The 20,920-nt window shown below is 38.3% G+C and overlaps 1 long non-coding RNA gene across 7 annotated transcripts in view; it reads left to right on the forward strand.

The window, feature by feature from the left end:
* Positions 1–20,920, forward strand: part of LOC132371801 (uncharacterized) — a 192,042-nt gene that overhangs the window by 48,514 nt on the left and 122,608 nt on the right. For all 7 annotated transcript variants that reach the window (XR_009504985.1, XR_009504981.1, XR_009504983.1 and 4 more), the window contains exon 3: positions 18,542–18,709. This is a non-coding gene — a long non-coding RNA (uncharacterized LOC132371801). The remainder of the gene's footprint in view (positions 1–18,541; positions 18,710–20,920) is intronic.

Here is a 20,920-nt window from a genome sequence, read left to right on the forward strand (position 1 = left end):
TATTGAGGACCTAAATGTATATATTAAAAATTTAAGAGCACTCTCCTTAGTGCTTTATTTCACTTTTATATTATGAATGCAAAAATATTGGTAAGACAACTGTTAAGAATTTTTAAAATGCAACTCTATATAAAAATTGTATTTTAACACGGAATGTATTTTGGCTAACTTGAAATAAATACTGGTTTGTTTCTTGGAAGTAGAATTTTAAAAGTTCTTTCTATTTGAAAATAAAGATTTTTTTCCCTTCTAATATAGATAAGATTACAAAATTTCTCTGGATTTCGACTTTGTTTCTTAATTAAAGAGACTAAGAAGGGCATTCATTCTTTCTAATTAAAACTTCTGAGTGAAGTTTAAAGAGTTGAGCCAGTCATTTTGATATAAACTCTTTTTCAGAATGAAAGCTACTAGTTCTCTTGTTATATCCATTGAATCTGTTTTGACAAAACTAGGAAACGATGAGGCTGTACCAGGGCCTTTTTTGGAATGCTGAGGTGAACACAATTAATAAATACACAAGATGCTTCCCACTACAATGGGGTTATTTAATTTTGGTCTGTATCTGAGCTGTTCAGTATAGTAGCCAATAGTAGCTGTTGACATTTGAAATGTGGCTGGTCCCAGTTGAGATGTGCTGTGCATAAAATACACACCACATTTCAAGACTTAGTATGAAAAAAAGACTAAATATTTTATTAATTTTTGTATGAATCATGTTGAAATGATAATATTTTGGATATATTGAGTGAAACAAAATATTATTACAATTAATTTCACTTGTTTTCTTTTACTTTTTTTTTTTAATGTGGCTGCTAGATAATTGTAAATTACTTGTGGCTTACATTATATTTCCAGTGGACAGAACTGGCCTGTTGTATATGATCAACATGCTTAGTCATCCATTACTCAACATTCTGTAAGCCTTGACCCTTCTGGGCTGTGTATGGATCAATTAATATAAATCTATATTGTTTTAAGAATATGATTCTTTGATTCATCAAATATTTACTGAGTACCTGCTATGTGCCAGACAGTCTTCTAGGTACTGGTGTTACAGTAGTGAACAAAATAAACAAAACTTCCTGCCTTCATGGAGTTCACATTCCATTAGTGAAACTAGACTAAAAACATAAATAAGTAAAATATATAATCTATTTGAAGGCAATAAGTGCTTTGGAGAAAATGCAAGGGAGGGGTTCAATTCTAAATAGATTGTTCAGGGAAGGCCTCACTGAATAGGTGTTATTTGAGCAAAGACGTGAAGAAGGTGAGAGAAAGAGCCCTGTAGATATTTGGGGGAAGAGTGTTCTAGGCAGAGGGAATAGCAGGAGTGTGCCTGGCTTGTTTGAATTGTAGGAGGCGAGGTGATTGATTGGAGGGAAGTGAGTGATGGGGAGAGAAGATGAAAGGTAATGGATGGTAACATCATGTGAGCACTGGTTATTGTCTATGCAGACACAGAGGTAACCTCTAGGGAACCAGGCCAGAAAACAGAAATAGGAATTTTAAAAACAAAGCAAAGGTATCAGAGGCTACACTTCATGGGGAGAAGACAGATTCTACAGTTTAAGTTCAAGCTACTTACTAAAAGAACCATCAACCCTTAGAAAACTGAGATCTGTCAACTGATGACTGGATGAATAAAATGCAGTATATCCATGTAATGGAATACTACGGGGCAGTAAAAATGAATGAAGCACTGATGCATACTACAACATGCATGAACCTTGAAAACATGCTAAGTGAAAGAAGACAGTCACAAAAGGTCACATATTGTATGATTCCATTTATATGAAATGCCAAGAACATACAAGTCCATTCATATAGCATCCAAAAAACCAAAATACTTTGGAATAAATTTAACAAGAGAACTGTAAGTCCTACATACTGAAAACTACAAAATTTTGTTGAGAGAAATTAAAGCATCCCTAAATAAGTGGGAATAAATGGAAGATTCTGTATTGGTGATGTGGCAGTTTTCTCCAGATTGATCTGGAGGTTCAACAAAGTCATTGCCAAAGTCTCAGACAGGATTTTTGTAGAAATATATTTATAGAAATTGGCAAACAGATCCTAAAATTTATATGGAAATGCAGAAGATCTAGAATAGTCAAAGTAACTTCAAAAAAGAAGAAAGTTGGGAAAAAAAGAAGAAAGTTGGAGGACTTATATTACCTGTTTTCAAAACTTATCATAAAGCTATAATAATAGGAACAGTGTAGTATTTGCATACGGATAAACATATAGATCAGTGGAACAAAATATCTAGAAATAGATACATATGTGGTCAGTTGCTTTTCAACAAAGGCACTAAGGTAATCCTATAGGGACAGCATAGTCCTTTCAATAAACAGCGCTGCAACAATTGGATTTCCACGTGAAATAAAATGTACCTTGACATTTACCTTACAACATACACAAAAATAACTTAAAATGGATCATAGACCAACATGTAAAGAAGCAAACATAGCAGAAAGTCTTGTGTCCTGGGTTAGACAAAGATTTAGTCAATAGGATATAAAAAGCATGAAGTATAAAAAAAAAGATAAATTGGACTTCATCAGAATTAAAGTTTTACTTTTCAGAAGATACCATTCTTAAGAAAATGAAAAGTCAAGCCACATACTAGGAGAAAATATTTACAAAACGTATGTCTGATAAAGGATTTGTATGTAGAAAAAAAATAAAGAACTCTTAAAATTCAGTCATAAGACAGCAATCCGGTTTAAATATATACAAAAGATTTGAAGAGTCATTTCACAAAAAAAGATATATGAATGGCAAATAGATACAAGAAAAGAATTTAAACATCATTAGTCATTAGGGAAATGCAAATTAAAGCCATAATGATATATTGCTGCACACCCACTATAATGGCTAAAATTAAAAAGACTAACAATCCGTGTGTTGACAAGGATGTGGAGAAACCAGAATCCTCACACATTGCTGATTGGAATATAAAATGGTACAGGTATGTTGGAAAGCAGTTTGGCAGTTTCTTAAAAAGTTCAACATACACTTACCAAATTATCTAGCAATTCCATTCCTATAGATATATTGTCAGGAGAAATAACAGCATATGTCCATACAAAAACTTGTATACAGTGTTCATAGAAGCTTTATTTGTGATTGCCAAAAACTGGAAATAATGTAAGTATCCATCAGCAGATGAATATATAAATCCATACACTGGAATGCTGTTCAACAATGAAAAGGATTGGACTATTCATATATACAATGGCATGGATGAATCTCAAAATAATTATGCTGCATGAAAAAAAGCCAGATTCCCCCCGCCCCCAAGTGCCATACTGTCTGATTCCATTTAATTGAAATTCTAGAAAATGCAAATGAATCTATAGTGACAGAGAGCAGATCCATGGTTGCCTGAGGATGGCTCGGGCGAGGAGGGAGAGAAGGATTCCAAAGGAAGGGGCACAATGAAACACTGGGGTGATGTATATATTCATTATCTTGATTATGCATAGTAGCTTCATGGGTGTATACATACATCAGAATTCATCAAATTGTATACTTAAATATGTGCAGTTTATTGTATATCAGTTACACCTCAATAAGGTTGTAAAAAAATTATGTCCATTCAAAAACCAAGCATGTGTTCATAGCAGCTTATTCACAGTAGACAAAAACTGGAAATAATCCAAATCCATCAGCTGGTGAATGGATAAACAAAATGTGTGATATCCACACAATGGAATATTATTCAGTCATGAAAAAGAATGAACTCCTAATTCATGCTACATAGTACAACATGGATGAACCTCAAAAACATTATGCCAGTTGAAAGAAGCCAGAAACAAAGGGACTGTATGTTGTATAATGCTATTTATATGAAATTTTAAGAAAAGGCAAAATCATAGATTAGATCAGTGGTTGCCTGGGGCCAGAGGTGGAAGCAGAGTTTGGTTGTAAACAGGTAGGAGGGAGCTGTTGGGATGATGGAAGTATTCTTATTGACAGTCGTGCAGCTGTTTATGTATAAACTTACTGAAACTCTTCTGATTGTACCATTAAAATGGATGACTTTCATGGCATATAAATTATACCTCAATAAAGCCATTAAAAATGGGTGGCCACTCAAAATTCTAAATCCTCTTTAAGAGGATCGTTCAAGAAATGGGACAGTATTGCTGATTTCATTGTACTCTATTGCTTTGGAATACTTTGGTGAGACCTATTGAATTAATTTCTATGTCAGATGTTCTTTGAATTCTAATTGTGAAACAGAAATCATTATTAGTAGTCTTTCCCAGAATTTAGTGACCAGTAACAGCTGCATTTCCCTTGCACGTGAACATTGATTTAGAAGGATTGGCTTTATGTTTAACAACTATTAACACCCCCCTGGCCAGAAGAAATGGTAGTTTCTTAGATTGATACTCTATTCGTGCACAGTAGTTCAAACGTGTAGGTTACCCTCCACCTCTCAGTTCTTCACGAAGGAAACTGATGACAGCTTAACACCTTTGCATTTTTTACATGCAGAGAAGCACACCCTTCTAGTGCCCACCCACCTGTCCTCAACACCATATATGTGGAGACAGCAAGTAATCTGGACATAAGGTCCTTGGGAATGGGAGGTAGAGTGCAACCGAGAGAGCTCCCCTGGAGCACTTTCCAGCTGGGTCTGGCCATGTTCTGCACCAGAGTACAAATCAAGATCTCTGGGGAGACTGAATTTTACTTCCTTAGATAAAATCAGAAAATGACCTAATTTTAATGAAAAAATTAACAACTCTAGAACATCTTGCCTGTGATTCTGCCTAAGTCTATTCAAATAGAAAAAATTTATTCTGGAAACAACCCAATTCTTTACCTGAAATTCATTCAGCCATTTTCCCAAATAAAGTACCAGTTATTTAACCAAATTTTTCTTTTTCTTTTTTTTCTCCCCACCCCCCCAAAGCAAATCCTTTATTCGACAAAGATTTATGGAATACTCATCTTTGTCAAGCACACCAAAGATAAGACATACCTACAAGGATAAAAGAAGCATGGAATTGAGGGTGGGGGCCTGATGATATGTAACCTGCCTCCTTGGAAGGAGGGGCGTTCAGAGAGAGGTTGGGGAAGCTTTGGAGCAGGGAATGTAGAAAGCTGAGATTTGGAGGATGAACAGGACTTGGCTGTTAGCCAGGTTGTCGGGTGTGTGGCGGGGGGAGTTGCGAGGACCTTAATTAAAGCTGTGGCATTGGGTTTAAAGAAGAGAGAATAGGGTCAAGAGATGCAATGAGTCTGAGTGACGTGACTTTGTGACTGGCAGAATTTGAAGAATCTAGGAGAAAAAGACATCAAGGATTAGTTCAGCTTTGCCGTTGGCCATCTCAACAAGTGGTGATACCATTCACACCAGGTGAGAATACAAGACACCCAGGAGGTTTATTTGTTTTGATTGTTGCTTTGGGAAACCAGTAATTCACTCTAGAGGTTTTATCAGAGGAGTGCAGCTATTTGCATACACCTGATTGAACTTTAAAGATGCCCCTCTGTGACCCATCACCCACTGGGGGAACACACATGGAGCATTAGGGAAGAAGGTGAAAACTGACGTGGCCTTGGGGGTGTCTGTGTCTGTTCATTATCTCGGGCTGTAGTGGATCTCATGTTTACAGGTAAAAGCACTGTTGAAAACTTCAGGGCAATTACAGAGTGGAATGATTCTTGGACATGAAAACCTATCACGTTTAAGAATTTAGTAATTCCTTTTTATTACTTTTAGCTACTTGACCTCTTGTCTCCACATTTTTATCATATATAAAGTACATTCTTTATACTTCTTTGGTACAAAGAAGATTAAAAGGGTAAATTTTAGAAAAGACTGTTCCATCCTTTATATGTATTAGCTCATTTAACTTTTAAAATAACCCTGTAAAGGAGGTACTTTTAATCCTATTAATTCTTGAGAAAGATTAATAATAAAAGTATTTGGAAGTCAACGGGTTTAAAAATTTTTGATATGCCTAAACACAAGGCATAAATTCTTATTCATATCCATTGGCATTAGCATGTAAATGAGGATGACAAATTATTATTTTGGAAATTCTAATCATTTCTACCTTGTCCTTTTGAAAGAAGTACACTGGTAACAAATAAATCCATGATACACAAAATAATACTCTATACTTTTTGAGGATATTGAAAAATAATTTGGAAAATAACTCCTCTTCCTTCTGAAAATTTTTGCCCACTCTGCACTTTCCTGTCTTTTTTAATGATCATGAATATATTACATTAAGCCAAAGATACTATGTAACGGTTGCTTTGAAACTACATAAAACAGAAGTTAAAATTAGGTTTTACTTACTGCTTCCAACTTATCTTTTAATAATATGTGGTCAGATCCTGCTTTAAATGTACTCTTTGTTGAGGTACCTTGAGGAAGTAAGTTGCTTGACCTCAGTGAGGCTGTTTCCTTGTCTATAAAACACAGGCAATGAGGTACATGGTCCAGTGCTGTGAAACTCAGAAATAACTTCTTGGGCATGAGTGCCAGCGTAAGCAGGCAGCTTTCTTTTGTGCCACAAGAGGGCGTGCCTGTGTTGTTGCTAACCTGAGGTGAGGCCTGAATTCCTTTGCAAGATGTGGCTGAAAAGTTAGGGACGAGTAGATTGCTGGGAAAATGTGAAAGAAAAAGATTTTTTTGACAGTGTCAAGGGAAAGAGGTACTCGAAACATAAAGTGATGTAAAGGGAAGGATTGTGAATAAGATCCCTTTAAGATGTGAAAACTTTCGTGACATAGATCATTACAGATTTCCATTGCCAGTCAACAACCCTTTTTTCTTTTTTTGCCTATAAGCAGTTTTATTTATTTTGTTTTCCTCCTTCTTTGCAAATGTGTTTATAAATCGGTTATATCAAACAAATATAGAACCCAAAGTTTAGTTTCTTAGTAGTGGTCTTGAGTGATTAATGTTGGTTAAAGATAAGTTGGAGTTTTTGTTCTCAGTGCCTTGGATATGTACAAAATCTGTTTGCCCCAAATTAGGAAAATTTGAATTTTTTCATCCTGCCTCCCTCCATGGACTTTTTTCCTTTTGTTTGAGTTTCTGAGTTCTTTGATGTTTTGCTGTCATACATAGCTCAGAAAGTTGGGTGGGGGACAAGCAAGAACATTGTTCTGTGAACCAACCCTAGGGACGTGGAACTAATTTTAATATACAGTGAAATCTTTACAATTGACAAGATCAGAGCTATACAAATACAGTGACACTGGCAGTTGTGGAATTTTTCTGATAAATTTAGGGAAATCATTTCATCTCAGCTATGTGACTGCTTCATGTGAATGTGTTCTTTGATTTAAATTATCCAGGTAATCCCTTTATTTTGCTAGTATTTTTTATTATAAATACAAAAATCATGAGCATGTTGTGTTTTACATAACTGTAATTATACTTTTAACACTTTTTGTATTGGAAAATGTTCTGAACTTAGAAAGAATGATCCATAGGCATCTCCTTTTACTCTGAATCCTACTTTTAGAAGTTTTCTCTGGGGTTTGTTCCTGGTAATAAACACTGTCCAAGTTCAGAGTCAGACTGCCCAGGTTCAAATTATTGCGCTGCTGTGTTTGAAATGTGACAAAAGCAAAGTTAGCCTTATAATTTGTCTCTCATTTGAATCTGATAGTTTCTTGAGCAGGAGAAAGAGAAGTGGAAATACTGTAGAAAATGATGCACTTTATCTGTGTGGCAGCCAATTTTAAAGGATCTTCCTGGTACACTCTAAGGAGTTAAAAACATGTTAAATACTTTGAGATTGCAACATTTTAAAAAGAAAGAATATAAAAGAAAAAAGAACTCTGTAGCTCTGTTTTCTTTGCTCTCACCATGAAATGTGATCTTGTTTCAAAATATGGGAACACCCGGTGATAAACTCTTGCCCACATGAATGTCATCTCTCTTCTTTATTTTGGTAAAAAGAAGGTAGAGAACAGCTGATAGAGGGGCAAGATGTTCCTTTAAAGTTACTTTTAAAAATTATGGAATATTTCAAGCATATAAAGAAAGCATAAGGAATAGTATATAATTAAAGTGTTCAGTACATTATTAACTGTAACTGTGTTTGTCCAGCAGAGCTGTAGAACTTTTTCATCTTGCACAACTTTAACTGTACACACTAAAACAGCAACTCCCATTTCCCCTGACAACCATCATCCTACTTGGAACTTCTATGAGTTTGCATACCTTAGGTACTGCATACAAATGGAAATCATGCAGTATTTGTCTTTCTGTGACTGGCTTATTTCACTTAGCATAATGTCCGCAAGGTCCATCCATGTTGTCCCATATGACAGGATTTCCTTCTTTTTTAGGGTTGATTAATATTTTATTACACATTTTCTTTATCCCTTCATCCATCAATGGACATTTAGGTTGTTTCCACCTGTTAGCTGCAGTAAATATGGCAGTGCAAATATCTCTTTGAGATCCTGATTTCAGTTGTTTTGGATAAATATCCAGATGTGGAGTTGCTGGATCATATGGTAGTTCTATTTTTAATATTTTAAGGAACCTCCATACTGTTTTCCATACCAGCTGCACCATTTTACATTCCCAGCAACAGTGCACGAGGGTTCCAATTTCTTCACATCCTTACCAACACTTGCTTTTTTTGGGGGGGGTGTGGGTGTGTGTGTGTGTTTTTAATAATAGCTGTTCTGACAGGTGTAAGGTGACATCTCATTGTGCATTTGCATTTCCCTGAAGATTAGTGATGTTGAGCATCTTTTCATATACCTGTTGGCCATGTGTATGTCTTCTTTGGAGAAAAGCCTATTCAAGTCCTTTGCACATTTTTAATCATTTAACTTATTTATTTATCTATTTGTGTATCTATTTATTTATGCTATTGAGTTGTAGCAGTCCTTAAATATCATGGATATTAACCCTTTATCAGATATGTGGTCTGTAAATATTTTCCCTCATACTGTAGATACTCCTTTTCACTCTGTTAGATTGTTTGCTGTGCAAAAGCTTTTTAGTTTAATGTACAGATATTTGTCTATTTTTGGTTTTGTTGCAAGACCAGTGTCATGAAGCTTTTCCCCTATGTTTTCTCCTAGGAGTTTTACAGTTTTGGGTCTTAATGTTTAAGTCTAGTCCATTTTGAGTCGACTTTTGTATATAGCATAAGATAAGGGTCCAATTTCATTCTTTTGCATGTGGATATCCAGTTTTCCCAACATCATTTATTGAAGAGATTGTCTTTTCCCTTTTGTGTATTCTTGGCACCCTTATTGAAGATCTACTGACCTATATGCATGGATTTATTTCTGGGTTCTTTCTTCTGTTCCATTGGTCAACGTGTCTGTCTTTATGCCAGTACCAGTTTGAGAAGAATTAGCTTTAATACTTCTTTAACTATTTGATAGAATTCACCAGTGACCATTGGTCCTGAGCTTTTCTTTGTTGGGAAGTTTTTGACTACTGATTCAGCCTCCTTAACACTATTCAGATTCGGTCTTCTTCATGATTTGGTCTTGGTGGGTTGTAGGTTTCTAGGAATTTTTCTGTTTCTTCTGTGTTATCCAGTTTGTTGATATATAATTATTCATTGCGGTCTCTTGCAGTCCTTTTTGTTTCTGCGACATCAGTTGTTATGTTTCCTCTTTCATTTCTGATTTTATTTATTTGAGTTTTCTTTTTTTCTTAGTCTAGCTAAATGTTTTGTCAGTTTTGCTGATGTTTTTCAAAAAGCCAACTCTTTCGTTAATTTTTTCCTATTGATTTTCTGCTCTCTATTTTGTTTATTTCTGCTCTAATCTTTATTATTTCCTTCCTTCTGCCAACTTTGGGCTTAGTTTGTTCTTGTTTTTCTAGTTCCCTGAGGTATAAGTTTAGCTTGTTTATATGGGATCTTTCTTCTTTTCTAATGTAGGTGTTTACCACTATAAACTTCCCTCTTAGTATTGATTTTATTATATCCCATAAATTTCAGTACATTGTGTTTTCATTTTTGTTTTTGTTTGTCTCAAGATATTTCTGATTTCCCCTTTGATCTCTTCTATGACCTGTTGGTTGTTCAAGACTGTGTTAATTTCCACATGCTTGTGAATTTTCCAGTTTTTCTTCTGCTATTGATTGCTAGTTTTGTTCCATTGGGGTCAGAAGAAATACTTGGTATGATTTCAGTCTTCTTAAATTTGTGTGGTACATGTTTTCAAACAAGATATAAATTGTATCTGTTGAAAGGAGAGTTCCAAGGAAAGCAGACTCTGAGAAGGAGATTAACAGGCAGGAGGTTTGTTAAGGAGATTCTGGGATTAACACCTGTGAGAGAGAAGGACATGGGATTGGGCAGAGAGAGAGAAGTTAGGCCACAGTGCAGTCACAGGAAAGGCCTTAGCCGATCCCAGAGGGAGCACTGAAGGTGGGATAGCCCTTCAGAATCGTCCTAAATTGGGGTGAGGAGCCAAGCATTCATAGCCTCACTATGACCAGTTATTAGGTATAGGCTGCCCCCGGAGAGGGGACCTGACTTTGACAAGGTGACTCTTTTCAGCTGAGGGCTGTCAGCCTGCAGCACTCCCAGTAGCTGGGGGAATGAGCCCTTCATCGATAAAGGGAGACCTAAGCAGCACATCTCAGCATCACTTAGTACATATCATGTGCGTCATCAGAGCTTGCCTTTTTGGTCCAATATTATGTTTTTGAGATTTACTCATGCTAATATCTATAGCTGTAGTCACTCATTTAATTTGTTTTTACAGTATTCTGTTTTATAAATACGTCACCTTTTTTAAAATACATTTTCCTATCGACAGGCATTTTAAGTTTTGCAATTTTTTCACTATCGAAAAATGTGGCTGTAAGCATTTTTTTGTATCTCAGTGCATGTACTTAGTTCATCTGGGGTATATAACCAGAAAATTCCTGGGTCTAGAATGTGCACCACTTTAAACTGAGTGACTGTAATGAAACTGCTCTCTACGGTGCTTGTACCTTGCTCCGTATGCTCACAAACACTTGGCATTGTCAGATTTTGATTTTGTCGTTTGATGGGTATAAAATGGTATCTCACTGTGGTTTTAATAAAAACTTTGTTGATTACTAGTGAGATTGAGAATGTATGTGTTTATTAACTACTTGAGTGTCTTCAGTGAAATGTGTATGCCAGTCATGTCCCCTTTTCCTATTGGTTTCCTTTTCTTATTAACTTAAACAATCTTTATATATTTTTCTTACCCCTTCTTTGCTGTCTATATGTGTACAGTTATCTTCTCCTGGTTTTGGGCTTGATCATTCACTTTTTAAATAATTTTTTTGTTGAATAGGAGTTTCCTTTTATGCAGTCAAATTTAATCAGTCCTTTTCGCATTGTTTCTTTGTGTCTTATTTGAAAAATTCTTCCTTAGGCTGAGGTCATATAAAAATATTTTCCTCTGTTTTCTACTAAAAGTTTTAAAGTTTTGCTTTTCACAGGTTCACCTGCAATCCATCTAAAATGGAGTTGTGTGTATATTGTGAGGTGTAGTTACCTCATTTTATTTTCCCGTGGACAGCCAGTTTTCCTAGCAGCATTTATCAATGGTGCATCTTTTCTCTACTGATGTGCAGTGCCATCTTGCCACATCAAGTTTCCATCTATATAGGTCTTTTTTGTTTTATTGGGGTTTTTTTCTTGCTTCAGTTCTACACTTTCTTTATGATATCTTTATTTCTTTATTGTATCTTATTGTCTGGTAGGGTAAATCCTCCCTTCTCCTTGTTCTTCTTTAAAATTGTCCCTACTTTTTCCTTTTGTCTGACATGCATTTTAGACTTACATGACGAATCTTCCTTGGATTGAGTTCATGCATTGACTTTATAGATTAATTTGAGGAGTCTTGACATCTTTACAGAATAGATGTTTCCTGTCAATGTTATCTTTAATATCTATATCTGGGTATTTGTACTGCACACATAATTTTTATACCTTACCTTTTTACTAAATACTGACATTTTGCATGTTAATAAATACATTCCTTAATCAACAGTTTAAGGTCTACGTAACCATCCATTTATTTAATCATGCCCCTGTTGACATTCAGGTTAACACAGTTCACAATGATTATTCTTGAACTTACATCTTTCCCGTCACTAAATTATGTATAAATATTCACCTGTGTTTTATTCTTGTAATGCCAGGCTGTTATATAGTTAAACATTTATCTGGAATAGATTTCAGATGTAAGATGTGAGAAAAACATCTAACTTACCGCATGGGGTTGGCCGTATTCACATACTTTGTCCTTCTGGTCTGACTTTGGCTTTTTTGTTTCACTGTCAAGGAACCATCAGTAGTGCCCATACCGCGATAGACGTTTGAGTAAATGAACCAGTTTTTAATATTTGTTGTATTTTCGGGCATGTTACTCTTCCATGGGTCCGTCTGTTGATTCCAGGTATATACCACACTGTCTTAACTACGAGAACTGTTAGAACACCCTTCTTCATCAGCAGCAGCACTATTATTATTTTTCAGATTTGTCTGGGATATTTCTACATCATTTCTCTTTCAGATAAACTTTAAATAGTTGGTCACTTTCCCTCTAGAACTGTTATGATTTTGATTGACAGTGTGTTAGTTTTCTGAAAAAAATTTAGTCATTTGTATTTTAATTTTCTGGCCTAACGAGTACTGCATATTCATCCAGCTTATGAATTCTGGAACTTTTTGGTTAGAGAAGATAAATCCCCAGATTTCTTTTTCGATTAAAATTCAAGGCAATGAAGGAAATCCATCGCAGCAAACGGAGTCATGCCACATGTTTATTCTGTAGACAAGTGTCTTTCTACGTTGAGCAGCACTTCAGGGGCCTCACCTCCCCCCTGCAGAACATGGCTCACACCGGACCATGTGCCCTGGCTGGACAGATTCTTGAAACTAGAGTTGTGTACTCCTTGGCCAGAAAAGTCTTTTAATGGTCTTCCTCCTACAAATCTTTAAAGGAATTCTGTGCCCCCCCTTCTCTGATTTACCTTTTTTATGGTAAGGAAATAGGACACAGAGCCTGTAGGGTATGGGAGGGAAGGCTGCATAACTCTTTTTTCACACCTGCTTGGATTCTGGCAGTGGTACTTGCTAAGTGAAGGCTAGAGGCTGGTTTGTCGTGTGTTTTCACAGAGCACTGATGGCTCCAGGCCAACCCATTTAGCCTTTGTCTTTTTTTCTTGCATAAAATTGCCTGTTTTTCACTTCAAATGGGGGTGTTAGGCACTCAGAGATGTCTGTTCCTGTTTCACATGCACACCATCTGTGGTCCCTGGCATCTTAGGTTCCCAAATTGGCCGAAGTCGGTCAGCATACATACAGAGTGGCCGGGGTCCTAGCCTGTGTTTGTCCCTGTTGGTGCAAGCCAGTGCTGCAGCACCCACCTGAAGCACCAGGCATTGGTGCCATGGACAGAGTTTTTAAAAGTTTGAATAAACTATTTATTTAGAATACTTTTAGAAAAGTTGCAAAGATAGTACAGAGAGTTCCCATACGTCCCCCACCCAGTCACTCCAGTTGATAACTCTTACCTTATCATATTTGTCACAATTAAGGAACAAACATTGGTACATTAGTATTAACTAATTAAAATCCACATTTTATTCAGACTTCACTAGTTTTTCCGTAATACCCTTTTTCTGTTCCAGGATCCACCCAGGATATCATATTACATCTTGTCATCATGTCTTCTTAAGTTCCTCTGGTCTGTGACAGTTTCTTAGATTTTCCTTGTTTTTGATGATGTCAGTTTTGAGGAATACTGGTGAGATGTTCTGTAGAACGTTCCTCAGTTCAGATATCTCTCATGTTTTTCTGATTATTAGCCTGGGGTTGTGGGGTTTTAAGAGGAAGACCACAGAGGTGAAGTGACATTCTTATCACGTTGTGTGCAGGGAACATGCCATCATCATGACTAACCCCTGATGATGCTGACCTTGGTCACCTGGCCAGGGTAGTGTTTGATCACCTGGCCAGGGTAGTGTTTGCAAGGTTCCTCCACTGTAAACGTATTCTCCCCGCCCCACCCCTTAGCATACTCTACTCTTTGGAAGCAAGTCAGTAAGCAGAGTGTAGTCCCAATTTAAGAGACTTGTTAATTGTCCTATCTGTCTGGACCCTGTTATATTTAAACCATGCCTATTATTTTTTGTACTGTTTTTTGTACTTTGTGTTTAAAGCCTTAAGAATAAATAAAAACTGCCTAGGCCTAAAAAGGACTTGAAGTAGTTAGTAACTATGTTTCTCCCAGTCTTTGTATATTTGCTTTATTGGTTTTATTTAAAAATCTTCATATCCTGTGTGCTACATTCTCGTACCACGTGGGCTACTCCGTTCGAACCTTAGGAGTTCACATTACAGATTGCTTGTTGTGTTGTTTGTGGGGTGAAATTCTCAATTAATTTGATTTTTTTTTGTCTGATTAGTTTTTTGGACTCAACTCAAATGACTTTACATTTTCGCTTCAAGTCCATTTCCAAAGAAGAATGAAAGAAGAAGAATATTTTATTGTTTTGGCATATAATAGGAACGTTCTTGAAATGATATATATAAAAATTGTTTTTGTTCATCAAATCATCATTGTATGTGCTCTTGAGGAACGTACTATTTCAAAAAAACCCTGTAATAAGTTTGTGATGCAAAAATGACCGACTTTGCAAATCCACATTTGCAGACACTTCATTTCATCCATAGGTGCGCACGCTTCATTAAGGTGGACTGGTTAAAGTGTGTTTTCAGAACATTAGAACTTCATGTTCCTTCTTCTTAAGACTGTGAACTTACTTAAGAAATTGTTTTGAGTGTGTTAGAGGATTTTGTCTTTAAGTCCATCTTAGAATCCAGTACTAGAAGGGAAAGTTCAAAAAGTACATTTTAAGGGGGCTTTTGTTCACTTCATGGTCAACTCGGTATGACAGCTCAAAAACAGAATAATGTTTTTAATCAACGGCAGGGGAAGTCCTTTCCCTGGCCCCTCAATTCTACTTTCAGTCAGTCAAAAGAGTCCTAGATTCATGTGGGGAATTCCCACGTGTTCTATCTATAATAAGTCTCTTTAGAAGCTTTCATATATGTGTGGAATGGAGGACAGTACTGCATACGTTTTCTATCTGTTGTGTGAGTGCTGTTCAGCATACTGGTACTGTTTTAATATTACTCATTCTTTTTTCTAAGTATAGATGTGCAAGAATGAGAAAGGCTGAGCTTTATAAAATGAAATAGAAAAAATTAATTTGTTCTCAGGTCGGTTAAAGGCCCGTTAAATGTAAGATCTTTGGATATATGCTGGCTCTTTTTTCTGCAATAAGTAAAGAAAACTCTACAGAACTTTGGAGACAGGAGGCCCCATCAGCTGCCTTTTGCTGCACGAACCGACCCCTCTCTGGTTAGCTGCAGGCTCTCCTGTCCTTCATGCTGAGAGTCAGGCAGATTTTTACTGCTCAGATCTGGCAGGTATGTGTCCTGCAGTTACCGTCAGGTCAGATTCCTATGGACTAGAAGTGCTCTTCAAAAAGATATTAAATGTTGAGCCATTTTGGGGAAACTCTACCAGGTTGAAGATCCATGACATACCATAAGTAATTGGTATACTCTGAGGAAGGCAGTCAGAGAACGTGTGTGTGGACCACCGGCGCTGTGCTGCACTTTCCCGAGCTGCATGGGCGAAGCCGTGGCTTCTGGGGGGACAGGGTTATGTTTACACTCCCGTTGACTCCATTACCTTGTCCCGCCAGGGACATGTGAGAACCCCAGCAGCAAACAGGAGGCGGCCGTCCACTCCACCACTCTGCACGCGCACTTGCAAAAACAATTTAGTACCGAATGGAAGTTGTCTTCGATGAGAGGAAATCTCATAATTGGTACACAGGAGGCAGGGTGCCTGGGCGTCCTCTGCCTCGTCCTCCATGCCGTGCCCGGGCCTCGGTGGGGTTTGTTGTTGGGGAAAGAGCTATGGAGTATTGTGGGAGGTGGGCATGGAACAGAGGCTGTCTTTCCCTTAGGCATTTACAAGTCCTCCCAGCCCCATCCAAAAGCCAACCAGCAGTAAACAACAACAACAGCAACAAAAGTTTCTCCTGAGTTTTCCTGGTGCTTCCGCAGGTCTTTATATCTCAAAACCCTACTTTAACATATTTTCACGAAAAACTGAATTTTGGTGTTCCTATGCCAGGAAGATTCCATCTGTGAGGGTGCCTTGAAACTGTTACCCATCTTCTATTGCCCCCCTTTTTATTTTGCTTCTCCTCTAAGATCCCCTGTGGTTTTCCTCTGGTTGCGAAACTTTGGGGAATTGTGCCTTTGAACCGCCTCCTGCTGAGCTGTCTGTGCGCTCCAGCGGACTTGGGACAGCCCTTACTGTCCTTACGTGCCTGCTCTGAGCAGGTCTGCTGGAGAGCGCTGCATGGGCTGCCTTGGGGAGCCCAGCCCCCCTCGGTCCAGAACCGCACTGCCTCTCAGGGGCGGTTTTGAAGCTGCACGGTGAATACCTCTTGCAGTAAAAATTTTTTTTCAGCTTCATCTCTCTCCTACATTCATTCATTCAACAAACATTTATTACGTGCTCATTTTGAACCAGGCTCTGTGATAAGGTGGGAGATAACAGAAATAAAAAGGCACAGCACTGTCTTCAGTAAGCTTCCAGTCTAGGGAGATAAATAGAGTGCAGTGTGGTAACAACTCTGCTATAGAAGCGCCTGGGAAAGCCTGCAGTCCAGACACTCATGGCAGATGGTTCTGGAGAAACTGACAGATGACCTAGGTTTGGGAGGCTGGAAGATGGGGGAGAAGACGGGGGTTATGGTAAAGGAAGGAGAGTGAGAGCCAGGGGATATGTAGGCTCTGGAGGTGCTCCTGGGGGAGGTTGCTGCCTATTCAAAGGCCTATAGAGTCTAGAGACTGAGGAACATGCTGGAAACTGCAGGGTGTTAGGACCTGCTTGAGGTTAGTGTTTGTTAAAGAAAACTTCTCAGACAGTTGAGTTATGAGCACGTGCCAGCGTTTTATTACAGTTTTGCAATGCAAGGAAGAGACCCATGGTAGGTGTATTCAGAGAGTCACTCTTGGTAGGAAGAATGATTAAATCATCATTGAAAAGAATGTCTGGTTATAAGTCCTTAGACTCTGATAGTTGACAGTCAACTGGGTGGGTGGTAGTGAGTTCCCTAGAACAAACCTTAATCTTCTTAAAGTTCATTAGAAAGTTGCACAGAAAAAAGCATTTTATCTGGAATGCTGTTGATGTCTTTTCACTAGGATGTTGTGAATTTTACAGTAGGCAATTTGGTTCTGTTCCAAACCAGGTTTGGGGCAGTTTTTCTTTTATAGGTTCAAGGTCACAGTGGAGTGCCCTCGAGTTTTCAGGGATCTGCTGGTGAAGAGCTTTGTAACCTAAGCTGAGGAGAGTTTGGATTTTTATCCTGAGGGCAATAGGGAGTCACTGAGGGAATCTTCAACCCCACCCATCAGTGTGGGGAGGGGATTAGATTAGCTGCAGTGTGAGCCTGGAGCAGCAGGGGTGGAAGTTAGTAGAGTATTTTAACTATCCAGGGGAAAAATGAGAGCTTTGAGTTCAGTCTGTCTCCTCCTTAGCCCCCCTCCTCCCCAGCCCCTCCACCTGCAGCAGCTCTGAGACAGAGGCATAGCTGGGGGGTGGAGATGGGAATTAGCAGTTGCTTTTCCTCCAGAAGAGTCGGTTTTAACTTTTTAAATTTAAGTGAAAATTTTTCTTACCACAATAAAAGAAAAGATGGTTATGTTAGGATGAAGGTGAAAAGATTTTAGAGGAATAGCTCAGGGAGGAGAGCCGAGACCCTTCCAGTGGGAGGTGGACACCCTCTGCCTCCAGCCCTGGGCCTGGTCCCCCACCCTCTCCTTCCAGGCCTGGTCCATCTCTGTCCTGAGACACCAGAAGCAGTGTCAGAACCCAGGGTATCACCTGGACTTGGCCTCGGCCTTGGGGCTGTTCTCAGCATTTCTGCCCTAATATGCTGTAATTACATAAGGTTCTGTCCTTCCTCAGAAACCTGCAGGCTGAACCTACTACTTCAGCCTGCTTCAATGCATCTGCTGTGGTTAAAATAGAACCTTCAGAAGTGCCCTTGCCCCAGGTTGCATACCTGTTGGCATGTGACGATCTGCGCTGTGTTTTCTTGTCACTATTTAATGATGTCACGGTGTCATTCTGTGCACAAGTGTAGCTAGGTTGCAAGAATTCTCAGGGAACCTGAACTTGGGCTAGGTCTCAGTGGTTTGTGGGGTCGTACCCTTGTAACCGGATTCTTCTTTGGCAGGTGTCTCTGTGGTCTTACTGTTCCAGTGTTTTCTCTGTTCTCTCTTATTACAATGTTTAATCACTGTGTTGTTAACATACTGCCATAAAAATAATCCTCCATAACTACCTGCTGTAAATTGTACAGGCATATTTGAGAATACGCACTTCTCTTCTAAACTTGATGTGAATAGGGACTTGCCCTTAACTTTTATTCCTGTTAGAAACATATATTCAAAATAAATAATTATTCTCCTTTTTTAAAATTGTCATCCAGGTTGCAAAAATATCTGCCTCTAAGAACTCAGGAGGACCTACTTTGTGGGAGCAAAGGTAGTGAGTCATACCTGCAAGCCTGGAAACGAGAGTTCACTTGCGCCTCTTCATCCAGTTGGGACGTTTCCTAGGCAACCATTTATGCAGCAATTAAAAGATGAGTTAAGAGGTATGTACTTGGACATTTTAATCCTCAGATGCAATCCCTGTCAGATTGAAAACCTCAGTTTTCATTTTTTTCATTTAAGATAAGTAAATAAAAGTGCTTAATACTTAATTATAGGAAAACACACTATTAAGATATGTGTATGTTTTGTGCTGTGTCTTTTTTTTTTAACATCTTTATTGGAGTATAATTGCTTTACAGTGTTGTGTTAATTTCTGCTGTATAACAAAGTGAATCAGCTATACATATACATATATCCCCATATCCCCTCCCTCTTGCGTCTCCCTCCCCCTCTCCCTATCCCACCCCTCTAGGTGGTCACAAAGCACCGAGCTGATCTCCCTGTGCTATGCGGTTGCTGCCCACTAGCTATCTGTTTTACATTTAATAGTGTATATATGTCAATTGTGCTGTATCTTCTTGATGCTCTTTCTCTGATGGGAGTGTTTGTATATATTAATGCTGGCTTATTTGGGAAAGCAGAATAGAAGGTTACTGCTTGAAGTGATTTCATTTAGCTGTGAAGTTATTTGGAAAAGCAGATAATCTTCTCACATGCCTGTATCTGAGTTTGTTATTATCAGAATATCAGTATGGGGACCAGGGAAGTCTATTAATCATTTGTTTCTTCTTTCAATGTTCACTCTTAAATTTATCTCTCTCCTTATGTGTTAGTTGTTTCAGTCTCCCTTAGATGGTTGCTGAAGTGTAATGCTCTGTGGCTTGAGGGAAAATGTGGAAGGGAGTGAGGGACTCTTCCACCAAGGAGACACAACCTCGGTTTGCTAAAGATTTTCCTCCAACTCTTCACTCTCATCCTTCTTAAATAGGTTTCTACTTGGGTGTCCATGAGGATATGATAAATATTTCTCTTCCTCTGTGAAACACTAACGCTCCCAGACTTTCTTTAACATGGACTTGCACTAATCAAAACTACAATGAGATATCGTCTCACACCGGTCAGAATGGCCATCATCAAAAAATCTACAAACAATAAATGCTGGAGAGGGTGTGGAGAAAAGAGAACCCTCTTGCACTGTTGGTGGGAATGTAAATTGATACAGCCACTATGGAGAGCAGTATGGAGGTTCCTTAAAAAACTAAAAATAGAACTACCATACGACCCAGCAATCTCACTACTGGGCATATACCCTGAGAAAACCATAATTCAAAAAGAGTCATGTACCAAAATGTTCATTGCAGCTCTGTTTACAATAGCCAGGACATGGAAGCAACCTAAGTGTCCATCAACAGATGAATGGATAAAGAAGATGTGGCACATATATACAGTGGAATATTACTTAGCCATAAAAAGCAACGAAACTGAGTTATTTGTAGTGAGGTGGACGGACCTAGAGACTGTCATACAGAGTGAAGTAAGTCAGAAAGAGAAAAACAAATACCGTATGCTAACACATATATATGGAATCTAAAAAAAGAAAATGGTCAGAAGAGCCTAGGGGCAAGATGGGAATAAAGATGCAGACCTACTAGAGAATGGACTTGAGGATACGGGGAGGGGGAAGGGGAAGCTGGGACAAAGTGAGAGAGTGACATGGACATATATACACTACCAAATGTAAAATAGATAGCTAGTGGGAAGCAGCCGCATAGCACAGGGAGATCAGCTTGGTGCTTTGTGACCACCTAGAGGGGTGGGATAGGGAGGGTGGGAGGGAGGGAGACGCAAGAGGGAGGGGATATGGGGATATATGTATATGTATAGCTGATTCACTTTGTTATAAAGCAGAAACTGACACACCATTGTAAAGCAATTATACTCTAATAAAGATGTTAAAATAAAAATTAAAAACAAAAACAAAACATGGACTTGCACTAAATTCCATCTTAATGAATAAGGTGGCTTATTTTCATGCGCCAGTGAAAGAGGAAAGTCCTACTAGTTATACGACAGGCTCGTTTTCAGTAGTGTCAGAGGTAATCTGAAGAGAACCATAATATTAAATCATTAGCGGTGCTAATTTTAAATAGGGCTATGCTGTGATCCTAGATCAGGTGTTCTGTAGAAATGTTAAACCCAAGATGAAATCTAGCGATTGGCTGTTTTCTAACTGGAGACTGAGAGAAGCCACCTCCCCACTCTGAGGACCTGAGGGCTTGATGAACGTTTTCAACTTTTAACCACAATAATTTGAATTTTCTTTTGGATACCTCAGTCGATTCCCTTCTATTGCCAGCAACTTTGAGACTCTT

This window comes from Balaenoptera ricei, chromosome 9, assembly GCF_028023285.1.
Source record: "Balaenoptera ricei isolate mBalRic1 chromosome 9, mBalRic1.hap2, whole genome shotgun sequence".
In the NCBI taxonomy this organism is placed as follows: domain Eukaryota; kingdom Metazoa; phylum Chordata; class Mammalia; order Artiodactyla; family Balaenopteridae; genus Balaenoptera; species Balaenoptera ricei.